This window comes from Nilaparvata lugens, chromosome 10, assembly GCF_014356525.2.
Source record: "Nilaparvata lugens isolate BPH chromosome 10, ASM1435652v1, whole genome shotgun sequence".
Taxonomy (NCBI): Eukaryota; Metazoa; Arthropoda; class Insecta; order Hemiptera; family Delphacidae; genus Nilaparvata; species Nilaparvata lugens.
In genome coordinates this window covers 41,454,805-41,476,625 of record NC_052513.1, presented here as the reverse complement: position 1 = coordinate 41,476,625, position 21,821 = coordinate 41,454,805, and the positions used below count along the sequence as shown (strand labels likewise).

The 21,821-nt window shown below is 34.0% G+C and overlaps 2 protein-coding genes across 2 annotated transcripts in view; one reads left to right on the top strand and one right to left on the bottom strand.

The window, feature by feature from the left end:
- Nucleotides 1-21,821, bottom strand: part of LOC111051410 (transducin beta-like protein 2) — a 119,660-nt gene that overhangs the window by 10,282 nt on the left and 87,557 nt on the right.
- The window catches only part of LOC120353378, a 46,401-nt gene continuing 36,211 nt past the window's right edge, over nt 11,632-21,821 (top strand). The window contains exon 1 of the mRNA XM_039436880.1: nt 11,632-13,783. The gene's annotated coding sequence lies outside the window, so the exon portion shown is untranslated. The remainder of the gene's footprint in view (nt 13,784-21,821) is intronic.

The window sequence follows — 21,821 nt, the reverse complement described above, 5'->3', positions numbered from 1 at the left end:
TTTCATAATTAAGATGATATATTTTATTAATTATAATAGGTTGATCGTTATAGTAACAGAACAGAGTCCTTACTGTTCAGCCTAAAATCTGCTAGAGACAACAAGAATGTTAAATTTTTAGGCTTAATACACCTGAATTCTAAGCTGAGCTGGGATACTCATACAATGGACCTCTGTAAACGTTTATCTAGAGTGACATATTTACTTGGCAAGTTGAAATATTGTACCAGCTTTGATTTGGTCATCAATGCCTATTATGCATTTTTTCATGTTCATTTGTTGTATGGAATTCTGATCTGGGGTAATGCTCCTGGTGCTAAAGATGTATTACTATGGCAAAAGAAGGCTCTGAGAAGAATGATTGGCATCCCATCCACTGAGTCTTGTAGGGATCATTTTGTAAGACTAGGAATACTCACTGTACCGTGTCTATTCATTCTTAATTGTTTGCTTTTTGCGAAAGGTAATCTCGATAAATTAATGCAAAGAAGCGATATTCATAGTCACATCACAAGAAATAGGTATCAGCTGCAGGTAACGCAGGCTAGATTGACTAAGACTCAAATTAACTTTGATTATATGAGTATAAAATTATTTAATAAGTTACCATTAGATGCTAGAAAATAATGTTAGTTTTGGAAAATTTAAAACTATAATGTACAAGTTCCTGAAATTCAAACCACTATATTCACTCCAAGAATGGCATGATTTGAGTATGGAGAGCCTTTCTTTTTTATGATTTATTCCAATGTTTAAATATATTCATAGGCTATATCTATTTATGTATAGAACTCATTTTTTATTGTGATGTGTGACTTAAGTTTATTGTGATGTGTGTTCCGACTTCTGTGAAACGCTTTATTTTGTATTTGTCTGTGAGACTGTTGTATGTTTTATGTTTCCTGATGACTATGTCTATTGCACTATGTATTTAATGACAATAAAGAATTCTATTCTGATTGATTATTAATTCTACATTGTTGAAAAAGGATCTGGCAACAGAGCAAATACAATTGCTAATCAAACACTGCCATTATAACGTGGAGCTCACTATAGAATGTGGCTACTTTTTTAATGGCTATTCTAGTTTTAAGCAATAACTCTTAGCTTAATTTATAACTCAAATTCATTTCGAACGTTTCAGAACTTGATGGAAATGTAAAGCTGCGTTTACACCATAGTTATTAACAAAATGTGTAATTTCTCCATCCTTATAGATTCTATTAAATTGAACATAACTTATCATACACATGATGAGCATATGTGTTTGTCAAGTTCCTTTCAATCTAATAGAATCTATAAGGACGAAAAAATAAACATTTTGTTAATAACTTTGGTGTAAACGCAGCTTTAGATGATGGTGAGGTGTATATTGATGGAGAATTAACTCGCAAACAAATTAAACTTCATAATCCATTGTAACAATACTTGAACATTGGCACTTGAAACTGAGAAGCGATTTTACGATTTAAAGTGTCTTATCTGAAAAATCGAACGGTAAATTATTTGAATATTCTACAAACTACCGTATTAGACCACCAAGAATAGAGCAAAAAACCGTGAAAGAATAAGTGTTTTTTTATGACTATACATTAACTTTCACCTAAACTTATTTGTGGACTTCCTGTGTTGTATTGGATAGTCTGACAATAGATTGTATGTAGGTTTCTCGAAAATAATCATTAATGGAAGACTGGGTGGTATCTGGTATATAGCCTACCATTATCAATATGGTGCATAGTATACTATAGTATATCCTTGACGGTATACTATACTAAAATGAAAGTTACACCTTCCACCATTCAACTTTTGTTTAGGCCCACCGCAAATCTAAAATCAAAGTTAAATTTCTTACTATTCAAGTTTGGTTGAGGCCGACTGCAAATTCTGAATCACATTCTCACGGATATAATAATTTATTGTTGACCGAATCTAAATAGAATCCAGAAAGAATGGTTCGATTAATTCCTCCATCTTCAATTCGGCGTGGTCCATTCAGAGTCCGATTGATTTCTCATATCCTACCTCACCTTCCTCTTTTCCTACTTCTTCTTGTTATCTTCATCTTCTTCATATTCCTCTTCTCCTCAGTTTCTCCTTCTTATTCCCATACTTCACCTTCTCTCCTCTTCTTCATATTCTTGTTCTTCTTCTCTTTATCTCTTGTTCTTTTACTTCCTCTTCATCTCCTCCTTCTTTTCCTCCTGTCGTATTTTTCTTCTTCATCTTCTTGTTTTTCTTCTTCTTCTTCTTCTTCTTCTTCTTCTTCTTCTTCTCCTTCTTATTCTTCTCCTTCCTCCTCCTCTTCTTCATCTTCTTCTTCTTCTTCTCCAACCTGTCATCTTTTTTTTTCTTCTTTTCCTCCTGTTATCTTCTTTTTTCTTCTTCTCCTCCTGTCATCTTCTTCGTCTTCTTTGTCTTCTTCTTCTTCTTCTTCTTCTTCTCCTTCTTCTTCTTCTTCTCCTTCTTCTTCTCCTTCTTCTTCTCCTTCCTCCTCCTCTTCTTCATCTTCTTCTTCTTCTTCTTCTCCAACCTGTCATCTTCTTTTTTCTTCTTTTCCTCTTGTTATCTTCTTTTTTCTTCTTCTCCTGTCATCTTCTTCGTCTTCTTTGTCTTCTTCTTCTTCTTCTTCTTCTTCTTCTTCTTCTCTTCTTCTCCTCTTCTTCTTCTCCTTCCTCCTCCTCTTCTTCATCATCTTCTTCTTCTTCTTCTCCAACCTGTCATCTTTTTTTTCTTCTTTTCCTCCTGTTATCTTCTTTTTTTCTTCTTCTCCTCCTGTCATCTTCTTCGTCTTCTTTGTCTTCTTCTTCTTCTTTTTCTCTTCTTCTTCCACTACTCCTATCGTCTTCTTCAGGCTATTTTTCCTCCGCAGTTTTCTTGTTATAAACTTCTTTCTCTCTCCCATCCACTGCGCTTCTATCTTTTTTCTACCCTCTTCCTATCATACATTCTTCTTTGTTTCATCTCTTTCTATCTCTGTTACATCTTATTCCAATCATACATTCTTATTTTTATCATTCATTCTTCTTCGTTTATTTTCTGTGCAGTGAATTTCGTCTTCTCCAACTCATCATCCTATCATACATTCTTCTTTGTTTCATCTCTTTTTATCTCTGTTACATCTTATTCCAATCATACATTCTTATTTTTATCATTCATTCTTCTTCGTTTATTTACTGTCCAATGAATTTCGTCTACTCCAACTTATCACATCATTCTGTACTCTTTCTCATCCCATTCTCACCTATTGCATTGCAATACACTGTTTTGAAACAGGTTTGATTTTCTAATCTACCCGCAGACAATCTATAAGATGCCCAAGTTCATTACTTCCATTTCATGAGCCTACCTATATTTCCGGTTCTTGAACCATCCGTTCACCACCGGTGTATTATCGGAATAAATCACAGGACCACTAACTTTCTTCCAAGGTGTTACCCTTGTCACTTCATTCTAATGGCCAGAATTTGACCCACAAATAAACTCTCCACTTCATCTTCGGCTGGCAAAAATATCGATTAATAAATCCAGTATCTCTAAAACACAGCTCTAGTTCAACACGATAAATCTTGGAAGCAAAAAACCAATTCAACAATATAATATAAGCGAAAAACCAATACCAATTCAGTCTTGTTAAGTGTTAACGGTCACAAACTTGTAGACACTTATTTCGGTTGAAATGATTTGTGGGAGCACCTTTTTTATCTGGAATAGGAACCTCTTTCTCTGGCCGGTAGTCCACATTTCTCAAAGAAATGACAGGTTGCATTCGTTCCAATTGATTAACTCATTAAAATTTCTTGAAGTTGATTAAAACATTAACCAGTTTTATCACCTATTTGAAATTGTCTTTCTTGTACAGTGAGGTCCACGTTATAATGACAGTATTTGATCAACTTTGGCTTTGCTATCCTTGTCTATCATTCAACAAAAACGGTGGTACTATACTTTTCTAGGTCCACAACGATGACAATTATGTTTTTGACAGTGTAGAAATATTATTAGTTTATGCAGAGAATCGGCATCGCTATTCTTCTATCTTTATTCACTGCCATTATAACGTGGAACACACTATAGTATATTTTACTCTATAGAGAGGTCCACGTTATAATTGTTAGAATTTGATTTGCATTGGTTTTGCTATCCTTGTCCACTATCTGCTTTGTCGAGTGATATAGAGAAGGATAGCAACTCAAATGTTTATCAAATATTATCATTATAACCCTCACTATAGGCGAATTTGATAAAAGGATGATACGAAGATGATACAAAGATGATATGAAGATGATACGGAGATTATACAAAGATTATACAAAGATGATACGAAGATGATGCAAAGATATACGAAGATTATACAAAGATGATACGAAGATGATGCAAAGATATACGAAGATTATACAAAGATGATACGAAGATGATGCAAGGATAATAGACAAGGAAAACAACACCGATGTTAATCAAATACCGCTATTATAACGTGGACTTCACGACAAATTTTTCTTTAAAATAAACCTATTGGTATATTTTCTCTACGTTTCTATCTTGGATCTGCCAACTGTTAATTGTATATTCCGGAGGAAGCTATTAGCAATGAGAAAATGGAGGTGTAGTCAATATGCTTCCTATCTGTGTGTGAAATGCTTGATTACAAGACGCAAAGCAATAAAATTGAACAGTAGATCTAATTAAAACAGCCGGTACGATTCATTACATTTCACTTTCATTCAGACTCCAATGAAAGAGAAGACTTCTCCTTATAAGTGAATAGTGCAGTGACTCCAGTAGAATGGGTACTGAGCCGCAAGTAGTCTATACGTCTGTAGTGAGGTCCACGTTATAAAGGCAGTATTTGATCAACATTGGTGTTGCTATCCTAGTCTATCATTCGACAAAGCAGATAGCGCTTTTCTTTTCTATCTCAGCAACGTTGCCAGGTCGTTTTTCAACAATGTAGAACCCATGAATCTATATACGATTCAATCGTACAGTTTCATATATAAGATTGAATATTTTGATAGTTCATCATATTCCAACATAGTCCACAAACGATTTGACAACGTTGCGGAGTTGGAAAAGGATCGATCAATCCGCTTTTTCTCATGACAAAGCAAACTAATGTTAATCAGATGCTGTCTTTGAAACTCTCAAACCCGGCTGCTCAAAGGCCTATTAAATTTTAATCGTGATTAAATGCCACCTGAATCGATAGAAGCACTATTTCAGAAACAGCCTTCTCTGATTGGTTCTCGTGACATTTAATCATGATTAAAATTCAACAGGCTCTAGTGCAACCGGGCTGAAGTATCCTAATTGACCGAGCGAAGTGAGGTCTAAGATTCAAGTCGACGGTTTGGCATTTCTATTAATGTTTAAATGTTTGAATGTTTAAATGTTTATATGTTGCGCATTTACGAAGAAACGCGGTAATAGATTTCCATGAATGTTCCTTTTTTAATTGCGCGTCGACGTATATACAAGGTTTTTGGAAATTTTGCATTTCAAGATAATATAAAAGGAAAAAGGAGCCTTCTTCATACGCAAATATTAGAGTAAAAATCAGACTATAGAATTATTCATAATAAATCAGCTGACAAGTGATTACACAGATGTGTGGAGAAGCCAGTCTATTTCTGTATTTCCGTAAGGTCTATAGTTTCAATCAGGTACTTGTGGATGTGAATACTGCGTGAGGTCTACTGTTCACAGAACTACTAGTATTCAAGGCTCCCCTCTTGTGTCTCCTATGATTAACTTGAGAATCTCACTTCGATCTGAACCTTAACTTTGAAATAGTCAATTGAAAACCGATTCTAACCATTTGAAATGGAAGAATTATTTGAGAGAAAGAGAGAGAGAGAGAAGTAAGTTTTGATAGTACTTGGATAAAAAAGAGTGCTGACCCCAAACTTTGAAAGTTCCCTATTTAAATCTCCTCTGATTAACTTCGTATCTCAACTCTGAAATACAGTAGTAAATTGAAACCAATTCGAAACCATTCACAATATTTCAGAACCATTTGAGAGACAAAGAATCGCATTTCAAGTAGTACATGGTTAATGAAGAGAGAAATAAGATGAAGAATTCCAGATTAAGAAAGTAAAACCAGAAGTGGGAGAGAGGTCGTGAAGTCAAGAGCTCCAAGATCAAGAAACAAGATTACGGCAAGCTGGTTTCAACATTTCAGACCGCAAGAAATTCCGATAAAGGATGTAGAGTAAGAACGGGCAAGAAATAGAAATAGCGGAACAGAGGTGGTCATCACGATACAAGTTATCATGTCATGACCCTAGGATGGTATATAGTATAAAGGATAGTTTAGTATAGATAGTATGGATATAGTATATACTATAACTATTTACTAGCCTTGGTCATGAACCAACCGAATTGACCTTTCAACTCCTCTTACCACTCTTCCATCTCTCTCACTTTCTCACACACTCTATCTATCTTTCCCTTTCTCTCAATCTCTCTCTCTCACACTCTATCTATCTCTCCCTTTCTCTCTCTCACACACTCTATGCATCTCTCCCTTTCTCTCACTCTCTCTCTTAACTCTTCTATCTCACCTCACAATGAATCGAAATCCATCTCATATATAAATTACCATTCGAATAAGATTTATTAGACGATTACATCGCCTGGAGACACATAATTTCAATTTGAATATAGGATTACAGTACTGATAAATTCGAAAGTGATACAACTATCACAAATAAAATATAGCATGAGAAGATATCACATGGTAGGCTATAGGTTGTTTATGTTCCAAATTTCAAGCCGATTCTTTGTTAAATCAAGTCAATTATTGTCGACTACTATCTATTTTTACTGTTTTGTTGGGGTGAGAGTGTAAGAACGGCACAGTATGAGAAACTACCAGCGTCACATAGCTTCACGAAAAACAACAACTAGGACTATCGGCTTGAGTTAACAGTGGAAATTGGAACTAGGGATGTCAATCCCGGGACTGATTTCCAATCCCGATATTTCGGGATTATCCAATATCAATCCCGGGATCCCGGGACTGATCCCGGGATTGGAAAAAATCAGTTTCATGCATTTTAAACCAATTGTTCCTCCTCAATTACATGTTCAGTAACAGTGTGTGTAGATAAAAAAGGGCTCATTATAGAGGGAGAGGATATTATTTAAATGAAACATCACTTAGGAAACATATTAAAATTAAACATTCTATTCCTATAAATGTTTTCAAATTAGGAGTAACTTTTTTCAAAAGCTGCACCACTACTAAATGAAATCTTGTCGAGCCAATTGTATCACTTCAACTAGCTATTCTACTTATGATAGAGAAAGAGAAGATAATTATATGATGAATCATTAGACAGATAAGAGAGTTGATAGATGGCGACCTCACCATTCTAAACAAATGCCCTCGACTAGAGTCGAGTCTCTTCTTGACCTGAGTCACATGTGAGTTGAGCCTTAGAACAATAAATTAGTCATACAAAACTCATATTCACCACTGTAGATGAATCTATATTGAATTGTTTTTGGAAAAATACTATTCACAATTTCAGGTTTTCTAATCCCGGAAATCCCGGGATTGACGCTGAGAAATCCCGGGATTGTTAGGTAACAAAAATGGACCGGGATCCCGGGATTCGGGATCCCGGGATCCCAGGATTGACATCCATAATTGGAACATAAACGTCCTATACCATGGGTTATCTACTTATGCTATCTTTTCTCTAAGCCACTTGTTCAAGTTTCTTTCGCTTCACATAGTTGAGGATTTAGGTGGATCCATCAAGAAATAGAATCTATGAAAACTATTGAAACTTGTGTCTTCTTTGATAAAACCATGCACCTGTTCAAAAGATTCGCAAATATTATTGGATCATTGAAAAAAATATTTCTTGGCGAATGAAATTGGATTGATTATTCTGAACAAGAATGATCAATTAATATTACGAGTTAACAATTAATATAACTTGTACATCAGATATAACGGAGTCAGCTATCCTCTGTAGAAGGCAGTGGCGAGGCAGAGAATCGGCAACGTTTTTCTCTCCATAAGGTGAACCTCACTATCTATCCAGACTCACAATAATATTATAATTCACTTGAAAGCAATTCCTCAATACACCAATTAAATACATTCCTAACCATCCTTCAAACCATTAACGTTCTAAATCCTTTCCAGATTCTAATCACCTTACTAAAGAATTACTTTAATTACTGTAGAATTGGGCCGGCCACTCAGCACACTACAATATATCACTAGACTGCACACTATTTAGCAATTAAAAAACTACTATTTTTTCGACTACTATTTACTCAGTAGACTACTACATTCAGCACACTACATAATCGTTTGAGTTGAAAGATAACGCCGATAGAAAAAGGGAACATCAAACCAAGAACCGCGGTTAAGAAGTAATGAAACCGTGAATCATCAAAAACGATTTTAAATGCTTTCATCGCTGATATGAAATGCACGCCACGTGATAACAACTTTGCCTCTTTCTTCTTCTTCTTCTTCCTCTTCTTCTTCATCAGCATCTTTTTCTTCTTCTTCTTCTTATCCTTTTACTCCTGTCGTCTTCTTCTTCTTCTTCTTCTTCTTCTTCTTCTTCTTCTTCTTCTTCTTCTTCTTCTTCTTCTTATTCTGCTCTCTTTCTCTTTCTCCATTGCTATCAGCTAGTCCCATTTTCTTCCTTCTGCATTCTGTTTCTTTTTTTTCACCGCTTGCGTTTTATCGATTAGTAGGAGGCGGAGCGCGTGTTGATGTAAAATAAATTAGCAATGATAAGGAAGTAGAAAGAGAGAGAGGAGTTGAATGGAGAAACAAAGAGGGAAATAAAGAGAGAACGAGGAGACGTATGGATGAAAGAAGTGGAAGCTTTCGATTATCACAGCTGGAGTCCAAGTACCGGAAACGGAACTAGAAGGAAACAAGTGAATGGATTGAAAATTGCTTTACAGGTAGAACTGCTCTGTATCTTGCAATACAAATTCAGAAGGATATGAGTTGATACGGAAGATAAGAGAAAAAAGAGGTTGATAATTTGATTTGAGGTGATACCTAGATTGAGATGAGTACTTTTCAAATTATATGATACGCAATTTTTTTATATTTTCTATCAACCAGGGAGTGAGCTTCCAAGATGAAACCATAGAGAAGCAATAGCATAAGTAGATATCCCATGGTATAGGACATTTATGTCGCAACTTTTACTGTTATCTCAAGCGAATAGTCCACGTAGTTCTTTCATGTAAAGCTTTATGACGCTGGTAGTTTCTCATATTGTGCCGTTCATACACTCTTACCCGGTCAAAACGGTAAAAATCGACAGTAATCGGCTTGAGAAAATAGTAAAAGTTGTGACATAAACGCCCTATACCATGGGATATCTATTTATGCTGTTGTTTCTCTATGATTCAGGGGACACTCAAGGGGGTTTATTCTACTCACGCTATTGTTTCTCTATGCCTGAATTTAATTTTTAGTTCTATGATGCACTCTCATCAGTATAGACGGTTAGTTATGGGATCACAAATCGATGAATCAATCAAAACTCAGAGGAATGGATCCCAAATCAATGAATTAGGGGGGGGGGGGAGCGAGCATCAAACAGTACCGCTACTTGCAATGCAAACCCAGAAGAATATGGGTTAATCAGAAAGATAAGAGAAAAGATAAAGGTTAATAAATTGATTTGATAACTAGATTGGGATGAGTAGTCTACTTTTCGAAGATTGTCTCCTATAATATTAAACATTTTCTTTGATTCTCAATCAACCATAGCTTCCAAGATAGAACTAGACTCTTTAGATTATATGCGATGAAAAATAAGCCGAAGAGAATGTCTCAGTTTAGAGGGAAAATATTAAATAAATTTATAAAATCTGTCGACTTTGGCCAAATTCAAAGGAGTACTGTATATTCAATTTGAAGCATTTCAAAAAGCTTAAGCTGAACCTGTGGATGGAATTATTAATACGTTTCTAGTTCAGTTTACATCTTTGTAAATAATGCATTTATAATTTTTATTAATGTTTGTAGTTAAAATTATTTTTATTTAAAAATTTGTGATATTCACAAGTTCTATTAATTATTTGTTAATAATGCATTTAGTCGTCTTTAAATGTATCCTTATCATTGAATACAATTCTGAAGACAATAACATGAATATGAAATCGATGCAGCAGAGGCTGATTAAGTCCATGTCTCAAAAACCAAGGAGCTCTCTGATTGGTCAATGCGTTAACTAGTCACCATTTTACCTTCACAGCTCTCCACCAATAGGAAGCAAGCAGCTTGAGAATGTCACATGCAAGTCATTGTCCAATGAGACAGCCTGTTGAATTTGGGGCGTGGCTTACATTATCATAGTTCACTCCCATATATTGAGTTATATCCCATGTTTCTTGGGTTAGTTCTGCCTTTCTCCACTAGAATAATTTTTCTCTAGAATTCTTGTGGACAGAAATCCTAAAGTTAACACAGTATATTATTCTTTTAAATGATCAAAATAATTATGAAGTTACATCGTAATATGGTGTTGAAGCAATCATGAACTATTGCTCTAATCTTGAAATATGTAATTTTCAAGTTGTGAGTCACTTTCGTTGGCCAACGGACTACATCTGTATATAACGGTTCAGAGAATATGTTGTGCTGCAAATTTGTAGTTGATTGATGAAACCATTCAAAAGATATCGTCGAATAAGGAGAAGAAGAAGAAGAAATTTTTTTTATTTCACTTGCTCATAACAACAAAAAAAGTTTTACATATCAACTTAAAAAAAATGTAGTAGTTTAAATAAATTTACACTGCATAATATCAGAAAATACATAGAATTATAACCACGTACAGTAAAATAAAATTTTGATCTTTTTGCAATCAGCCTAACTAAGTAAAATATTAGAAACAAATGATGATTAAACAAACAAACAAACCCACAAACGGTCAACGATTCGAGCCTCAAGTCATCAATAAGTACTCGCTACTCTATTTATTTATTTATTTCATGTTACAAACCAAATACATTTCAAATAAAAACAATAAACATTTTTCTCCATGCATGGGCAAAATGCCTGTGTGCAGGAAAGAGTAGCAATATGAATAGTACATAAGTTCACATAATGACAGACATGAAATATAGTGAAATCAAGTATTGAACTGTTAAGGTGCGTACAGATATACGCTCCGCGAACATAAGCAATTCACTTTTAATCAGCTGATGCCAAGCTTTTTATATCTGTATCTTACCGTTTTTGTAAAAATACAGATATAGTCAGCTGATTAAAAGTGTATTGCTCATGTTCGCGGCGCGTATATCTGTACGCACCTTTATACTCTCGTTCTATTATCTGAGAACCAATACTATTCGATGCATTGAAACAGGATAAATGAAATTAAGTACGTTATCCTGAACTAAATCACAAAAACAATTATCCTATTAATTGAGAAAGGTACTTGATCATTTTTAGAGTATTTCAATAATTTCAGTAGCCCTAAAGAGAGAAAAGTAAGTAGTCACATTTATAAATTGATTGAACTACTGTAAATAGATTGCAACACGAGCTTCCTGTCTACATCGCCCGCCAGTGTATCACATACTCAGCTGTAGGTTTTGAATGCGCCCCAGGTGAGCTGAGTAGGAAGGAGATTAGAAGGAGGATACTCAGTGGAAACTGCCTAGAAGCCGGCGTTTAGCCTCCGAATAGTTGGGAGAGCGCGAGGAAGGAGACAGGAAGAAAGCTAGAGGAAGGTGAGAAGGAGAAGGATGAAGGAGAGGACGGGAAGGAGTGGAAGGAGAAGAGAGATGGGAAAGAAAAAGTTGTGGAAGGACAGTGGAATCACCACGCGACTGAAAGACCGTCAGTGTTAAGAGTGGCTCAGAACGTGTTCGTTGGCCTCAGTTTTTAGTCAGTCAAGTTCCTAGACTCGCGCCGGTAACCAGGTCACCTTAATAGTGTACTTTACAACTGTCTCCACTAAGTTTCGGACTTAGCCTAGATGTTGGTGCTTCACTTGTCGTAAGTTTCGGACTTCACCTTGGTGCTTCACTTGACATAAGTTTCGGACTTAGCCTGGATGTAGGTGCTTCATTTGTCGTAAATTTCGGACTTGGAAATTGGTGTTTCATTCGAGATTGGTGTGAAAATTAACCAGGACTTGGTACTTCACTTGATAACGCGCAACAAATTCCCAGGACTTTGTGCTTCATTTAGAGCTTAGTACATCACAAGGTCCTGAAGACTTAATCTACAAATTTGTGCTTCGTTTACAACACTTCAACTAACGGACTTGATATTCTACTACAAATTTCTCAGGACTTGGTGCTTCACTAAGAGCTTAATACACACAATGTTCTCAATATTCAGCGTAAAAATTTGTGCTTCATTCACAACTTGAACAAGCGGATTTGATAATCTACAACACATTTATCAGAAAATCACTTGAAGCTTAGTACTTCACGAGATTCTCAAGACTTAATCTACAAATTTGTACTCCATTTACAACACTTTAACTAGCGGACTTGATAATCTACAACAAATTCCTCAAGATTTGGTGCTTCACTTGGAGCTTAGTACATCAAGAAGACTTACCCTAGAAATCGGTGCTTTATTTACAGCTTCGTCCACCACGGAACAACCAGGACTTAGCTGAGAAATCGGTGCTTAACCACGACTTTCATAACCAAATTTATTACTTCCATTCAAAAGTAGTGCACTTACTATCACAGTCTTGAACAGGAAATCTCGGTGATTCATTTACGAGGTTTACAAAGTGAGAGGTGAAGCGAATTGAAGTAAGTCGGAGTGAGTGACTATAGTGATCTTTGACTATAGTGATTCAGAACTTGACAGTTACAGTCTCAAACCTTGTAGACATCTTAAAGGTTGAGAAGAATATTGCAATTTTATCTAACATCCCTACAAAAACTGAGTGCTTCGACAAGATTTCTGGATACTCGTGAACGATACTCGAAGATGTGTAGATCGCTCTCGTTGATCTGAGGATCAGATTTGAAGGTTTTTACTGTATTCAACATCAGAACTTGGGACGCCAATCTTGTTTTAGATATTAGTGTTTATAGAACAACAATTCTATAATAAATTCAATCTATATAATTGGATTGGAGGACGTCAATTATTATTTTTTGGATATTGGTGTATATAGAAGGATACTTGATCTTATTAAGAATTGAACAATTCTTCAGGAACTCCATTTTTGTTATTTCTAATACTGTGAGAGCCTCCAAGAAGCTCATTCATGGTGGAATCTGGAACAGTATCGGTTGGTGACTGATAAGAGCTTGTCGAGAAGGAGCTATAACTACAAGGAACTATATAGTTATAATCATGACTTGATTGACAATTCTTGAAACCTACTCACCAATTTTACAACCCTGAATCATTGATAGTAACTGACGTGAATTCTACACTAAAAACCACGTTTTGAATAATTGGAAAATAGACTAAACAAAAATTATTTTGAAGACAATTATTTAGACTTTTCTAATTATTTGAGATAAATTCTTATGGATCCGAGGATAATTAAAGCCCCCATTCCTCACACCATGCTAAACAAGGAAAACTGTGGATTACTCATCAACATAATCGAAAATTTCCAAATAAAATTGTATGAGTGACATCCGAACCATTCTGGTTGACAATATGTGTACAGATAAGTGTTACAGTGTGGGAGTGCAATAATTATAAACAATTTTGAAGCTGACAAGGATTGATACCACGATGATACTGCGTTATTTAGGCCTATTCTGCTGCTTGTGTTTTTCTACAAAACAAGTGAGTCAAATTTTATTTTTTTATTAGGTATAAGATTATCATCTATAGTATTTACGAAATGATTCATACATCTTGAAACAAGTGATCCAAATGTAATATTCTTATTAGATAAAAATATTTATTTATTTGTTTATTTATTTATTATTGATCATTTATTTATTCATTATTTATTTATTATTTTTATTTATTTATTTATTTTTTATTTATTTATTTATTTATTCACAATGCAAATGACACTAATGTAATAACATTGAAAGATGAAATAATAAGGTAGTTCTTGTGCTATTTTTCTTCCAAATTTATAAGTGACAAAGTCCAAAATGAGGTTAGGTTTAACGTGTACAATTTTTGAAGGTGAGGTGTACAATTTTTATAAAATTTTAATCCAAAATAAACATTAAAACTATAAATTTTGAATTTAGATGGCTTGAATTAATAAATAATTAGAAATATTCCACTCAATTGCCACTAAAAACAATATAAAAACTTTAAAATATTTAAAGCGAAGTGATTTTATTGTTATTAGATATACGATTATTATCTATTCTTAGATGATTCATCTATAATCTTAACCTTCATTAATATTCATATTCTCTTAGATGTCTCGAAATGCCTGGCAGCGTCTATGAAAAATTTCTGCTAGTATAATTCTGAAACGATAATTGTATTTAACTGTTGTTAAATTACTCAAAGGCATAATAAAGTTCATTTGCATATTTTCATTTTCATTTCCATGCATGTGCTATAAAATTTATAGTCCTATTTCGAGCTATGTGTAACCTTATCTAAATTTGGGTGAGGAATAGCACAAGGTTACCTTATTTTTTCTCTCCTTATCATTTTGATGATGTACAATGTATGAAAAAATAAAGAATCAGTTTCATACTCATCTATTTCACTATCCATGACGAACTTGACGATACTTCGTCAAAAATAGTTCAAAACGGATAATCAATTTCAGTTTCACGAAAGCAGGAATCTGACAAAAACCTAATTTTCTCATTATCTGAAGTCTTCTGGAGTATTCAAGATATAATAATATTGTAGTAATGACAGATCTGTATGTGTTTTAGATCTGAACCTACGAATGTTTTTGCTAAGGATGATGACAATAATAAATAATGATTCGAATACTTCATAGAAGTTTATCAGGAAGCGAAAAAGTACAGGTTGATAGATAAAATAGATTAAATTTGTAGCGTGAATATTGATGTCGTGGAACTTTTCCATAATTGAAGAGACTAGAAATGTTGTCAAAAATCCACTTTATTCAAATAAAAATTAATATTTTATAGAAGCATGCTTTCGTGTAAGCTCACACATCATCAGCTGTAAGTTACAGTGTAACTTTAAAGGTGCGTACAGATTTACGCGCCGCGAACATGAGCAATTCACTTTTAATTAGCTGATGCCAGCAAGCTTTTTATAACTGTATCTTACCGTTCCTGTAAAAATACAGATATAGTCAGCTGATTAAAAGTGAATTGCTCATGTTCGCGGCGCGTAAATCTGTACGCACCTTGAGTGATGTGTGAGCACATTTGAAATATTAATTTTTATTTAAATAGAGTGGTTTTTTGACAACATTTCTAGTCTCTTCAATTAGCCCCACAGAACATGTAAGTGTCACTAAAACGGAGTTTAATTTCACAATATGGAATGAATATTCAAGAAGAATCAGAGAGAAATCATAGAAGTTTGAAAGTCTCTAAAATTAAAATCTCAAGTGTTGAACCTTGCTAAGTGTTCTTCACCAAGTATTCTAGATTTATTGAACTGTGAGTTACCTAGAGGAAAGTATATAACCAATCTAGATTCGAGAACAAAACAATACAGAGTGTCATCTGTGGAATGACTAATGAAGAGTGAAAAAGAAGTTTCACCTTCGCCCAAGGCAACTGAATAAATTGGCGGTTTTATCATCGTGGTTGTTCATGTCAATATGATATTGGTTATTAATGTTATCAGGGCGATTCATAAGAACAGTTGCTACATCAAATGTATTAAATTTAACCTTGTATTAAATTTAAAATTAACTACATTAATATTAAATTTTAATATTGAAGACTAGCAAGTAGTCCACAAAACTTGGTTTGATTGTAATCGTTTTAAAAGAATATCTGAAATCATGAGTCTTTGTTCATTGTAAACTTTTAGAAGACTTTCCAATATAAGTTCAACTCAACAATTCTTATCCATCTCATCTCATCATCTTCAATACATGGATTAGGTTTATTAATTAACCTGTTCCGGTACTCATCTCTTTCTTAGCCTCACTACATCTCTTATCACCTCATCTACACACAATTCTTATTCAGTGATTGGCATTCTCTGCATACGATCTCAACTAAGCTGTTCAATGATAGTTGCAATCCGACAATAATTGAAATACCAATTAGCAACAATTTGAAATTTGTAGTTGGAAAAAGATGTCCTTTAGACTTTCAAACCATTCTATATGTCCCTGCAGGGGCGCCATTTAGGGGGGGCAGGGGGGCCTAGGCCCCCCCCATTGATCAGATGAATAATGAAAATGCAGGTCTATCTACACGAATTCTTAGAATCTCATACTGATTTAATACTTTTTTCTAACAGCAGTAGTATAATTCCTTCTACAGTATCAACAATGTAGCAAAATTGCCTCGAAAGTATGGGTATGGAGTAATAAAGAATATATTTTTCTCTGTGGTATACTTGAAGCTTAAATATAGAATGGGTACAATTATTGATGAGGGCACAATAAGTGAGTTATTGTATTAATTTCAACGTGAGAATTAACAAGTTGCAAGATGTCACAGTGAAAGCAAAAGAAAGGGCACAATCAGACAATCAAAAATGTAGGTACAGAGTTGGTCAGAATTATGGAAACAGCTTAATGTTTCCTTAGCTTTCCAACTGAAAGTTATTTTCCAATTAGAATATGATCCTCAATGAAATTCTTGAAATTGTCATTGTAAAAGTAAAATTTATCCTTTTCCATGATTTTTAAGAAATCTGTTTCAGTGTATTCCTACTTTAGGGCCTCTCTGTAGGCCTATATTTCTAATAATTACTTCATGATTCATACTAATAATGTAGGCCTATATGCTTCTATTGATACTTCAACCACATTTGTATAAAACTGGAGAAAATGAAGCATATAATAACATCTTCGAATGTAACATTTATGGGGAAACCCAGGACCCTCCATCCTTTGGGCGTATTCCTTCCCCCCCCTCATACCTCTTGGTTTTTGCCCCCCCCCCTAGTGGTTTGGTGAAATGGCGCCAATGTGTCATTGAGATAATGATCTTTATTATGCGGTCTCTAGTCATTATCACTGAGAGGAATCACTTGAAAATTGTAGATGGAAAAAGATATCCTTCAGTCTTTTAAACTATTTTATATAGGCCCTTGCGGTAATGAGCCTTTATTGTGCGGTCACTAGCCATTATTTTTGAGAGGACATTGGAATAACCTCACTATTTGATCAATCTGTTATAGGTAGTGAGTGAATATGAGGAGGCTTCAGAATGGGATAGAGAAAAGGCTTTAACCACAAGTATAGTAATAGAACAGACAAGAGTACCTACTTCTTACACGTAGTATGAAATAACCTTACTATTTGATCAATCTGTTAATAGTGAATGAATATAAGGAGGCTTCAGAATGGGATAGAGAATAGGCTTTAACCACAAGTAGAGTAAAAGCACAGACAAGAGTACCTACTTTTTGTGTAGTTGAGAAGTTGATATTGTGGTAATTATTCATATTGAATGAAAAAGACTAAGAAATTGTCAAAAAACCACTGATTTATTGATAATTAGAAAGACCGGTTTCGGTTATTACACCATTGTCAATCTCTGATAAACTGTTTCTAGTACCTACTTCTTACACGTAGTTCCACTAGTGTATAGTTGTAATATAGAATTGCCTGTGGTAATCTGATGTGTTTCTTATAATGTTTCTAATGATGTCCCTCCAGTCAGCCATGAATCAAACCTTGAGATACCCTTGGTGTCCCTCTCATTAAAATTTATTCTATTCTATTCTAAAGGTAGAGAGGATCGCGCTATCTGCTTTCTCAATTGATAGACAGCTAAAAAATGTGACCGGTGTGGTCACGAAACCAAGGTCCAGTACCAAATAAAAATGTGTAGAATTTGACAACATATGAGTGTTTTTATTTCATGATAGACAAGACTTTGTCGAATGATAGGCTGTACAGCAAGCAGTCCCATTTCAATGAGAAATAAAGGTTATTGAATGGGGTTTAGATTGAATTTATTTTTTTATGTAAATTACAAAGCATGCCGACTGGCTAATGCACAAGTTCACAATAAATGACAATATAACTAATTATAAAATCAGAGCTACTTGAGAGTTTCGTTCAAGAGCTAACTAATTAATTACCTTAACAATCTTTTATTTGAATTATATATTATATTGCCAAAAAACACAATTTTCAAAATGTTGCTAATTGGTATTTAAGTTATTGTCGAATTGCTGCCCTTATTAAAAAAGTTTAGTTGAGATCGTAAACAGAAAATGTCAATCACTGAATAAGAATTGTGTGTAGATGAGGTGATAAGAGATGTAGGGAGGCCAAGAAAGAGATGAGTACCGGAACAGGTTAATTGATAAACCTAATCCATGTAGTGAAGATTATGATGAGATGAATAAGAATTGTTGAGTTGAACTTATATTGGAAAGATTCTAATGAAAATGAGCAAAGTCTCATGATTTCAGATGTTTTTTTAAAATGATTATAATCAAACCAAGTTTTGTGGACTACCTGCTAGTCTTCAATACTAGTAGTTCTGTGAACAGTGGACCTCGCGCTCAGTAAATTACATTGAACTGTTGTTTTCTCAAAAATTAATAAATAATTTATCAATTTAAAATGTCTAGAAAAAATCCTAAATAAATATAGAGCTTTCTGTCCTATAGTACCGTAACGTGTCGTCCCGGAATGTGAGTGTGAGCGCTGTTATCAGGTCTGGCTGCAACTGTCTACAACGTTGATGGAAAGATACAATAATTTTCAAGATGTTCGATGTTTTTGAACGAGTAGTATTATAGTCAACTGTCTAATAACGTTGATGGAAAGATAAATTTTCAAGATGTTCGATGTTTTTGAACTGGTAGTATTATAGTTCACTAGACAGCTGATTTATGATGAATAATAGTCTGATTTTTACGGTAATATTGGCGTATGAAGGAGGCTCCTTTTTCCTTTTATATTATCCTTGAAATGCAAAATTTCCAAAAACCTTGTATATACGTCGACACGCAATTTAAAAAGGAACATACCTGTCAAATTTCATGAAAATCTATCACCGCGTTTCGCCGTAAATGCGCAACTTGAAAATATATAAACATTTATAAACATTTGAACATTCAAACATTAAGAGAAATGCCAAACCGTCGACTTGAATCTTAGACCTCACTTCGCTCGGTCAATTATTTCACAAATTCACAATAAATGACATTATAACTAATTATAAACTTCAGAGCTACTTGAGAGTTTCGTCAATTAACTAATCAATTAACTTCAAAATCGATTATTTGAATTTGAACTGAGTTTATTGCCAAAAAACACATACAAATACTTCTACAATACAATCACTATAGTATGCAATATACAATTACCTACAATTAGACATTTATTGTAAATTCCACAACAATAATTATCAATCTGTTGTTGGTTATCCATCTTGTTTCCACTATAATTATCACTATTAAATTTTATAAAACTTTTAAGTGAAAAAGCACTCACATTATTTGATGTGGCGACGTCCGTTTCGTCTTGAAAATGTGCAATACCAGCACGAAACGGACGTCGCCACATCAAATAATGTGAGTGCTTTTTCACTTAAAAGTTTTATAAAATTTAATAGTGATAATAATTATCAATGTAATATTCGGCACTGCCAACATAAGTATTTGGTATTTTAATCATTCTGAATTCAAAATTTCCAGCTCATATATATTTTTGGACAGTACTTTGAACTTCAACTTTCCTCATAGCATAAATTTGTGTTTTATTGGACGAGGTGAACATAACCTTAATTTTGACATTATTTTTCAACAAAATTTGGAATAAGAGACGTTTCGGACGTTGGTCTGTGTTTCTATCCAATTAAGTGAATTGTAATATCTAGAATAAATAAATAAATAATAAGATTCCTTGTGTATTGACAAAAAACTATGAATTATTAATGGGAGGGAATAAATACGGAACGCAATTTGAATTCCGATGATACAATATTATAATGCAACTACATAAATCGGTTGTGTTTCAACAAATATTAGACTGAGTCATTTTGTCAATATTGTAGAACCGTTCCATAATTAAATAAAAACACACATATATTGTCAAATTCTACACAGTTTTATTCGGTACACGACTATGGTTTCGTGACCACACAGCTCACATCTTCAAAGTTGACTGTCAACTTGAAAAAGTGACCTGTAATACGGTCACGAAACTATGGTCATGTACCGAATAACATTTTGACAACATATGTGTAGAATTTGACAACATTTTTGTCAAATTTGACAACATATGTGTGTTTTTGTTTAATTATGGTACGGTTCTACAATATTTATTTATTTATACGTGGATACAATAACAAATCATATAAATATGATTGGGAAGGAACAACAGGCTTGGCCCAAAACTATTCCATTCCCAAATTTTGATTACATGTCCAAAAAATAGGTTATGTTTCTTCTGTAAGAAGTTCAAGCTCAACTTTCGTCCAAAAATAAATATTAGATGCAAATTTTAAATTTAGAAAAATTAAAACACCAAATTATAGTTAAATATTACACTTAATTATCACTGCACATTGTATTAATTATATCACTGCATATTGACAATGACTCAGTCGAATACTTGTTGAAACACCACCGATTTATGTAGTTGCATTACAATGTTGTATCATCGGAATATATATGTGTTTTTATTCAATTTCAACAAATAATTGTTGATGATTTACTTGTTTTCACGTGGTTTAGTTAAAAATGATTCTGAACTCAAAACCAGGCACAATATAACTTCAACAAAGACCTCACTCTAGAGAGATACATAGAAATCGCTGAGAAATTGTTCATTAATTCATGAATTAATGAAGTCATTGCAATGGGAAGCAATGTTGATTAACTAGATTTTACATTAAGTTGAGTGGAAAATTCCTCCTGCTGAACCAAGGACGAAGAAAAGGATAATGAAGAATTCAAAGAAGATCCCATTCTAGGTACGGACATAGAAATCGCTGAGAAATTGTTCATTAATTCATGAATTAATGAAGTCATTGCAATTGGAAACAATGTTGATTAACCAGATTTTACATAAAGTTGAGTGGAAAATTCCTCCTGCTGAACAAGGACGAAGAAAATGATAAAGAAGAATTTAAAGAAGATTTCATTCTAGGTACAGACATAGAAACCGTTGTCCCTACCCTGTAATTAGTTAGAAACCGATTCTCTAACAGTCTAACTGTAGCATCTCCCGGCAATATCTCCAGCCGCACTGAGAGACAAGAAAAAATACTTCATTACTCTCCCAACCCAACTCAATACTCTCCAAAGTTTTCTACGACCACAGAGTTGTAGGAAGTAGAGGAGAGGCGTTATATTTCAGTTCACTTTCCAAACACTTTTCCCTATCAAATATCTCACCAGCAACCGCTCGCTACAACTAATTACTCAAATTACACTGTTTGCATTTCGGAGCTCTTCCTGACTTCGGTCTGTTATAATTGTTCTGTAATACTAGGTTTTCCTTGTCAGGTATTACAAAATTGCAAATGTATACTGTATTAGTTTAGTTATTACCAATATCGAACTTGACTGACAAGTGTTACAAGATTGGTAGTGTAACAGAGTATTTTGCAAAAATGCTGTCAACAAATAAATATTATTTTGTAGATGATGGTTTCTTGATCCATTCCGAGCTGCGATGTATTAACACACTTGTTTCTATGTATTTCACACGACATGCAGTCAAATATTTAAGTAAATAATCAAAATCTTTTATTTACTGACTGTAGTA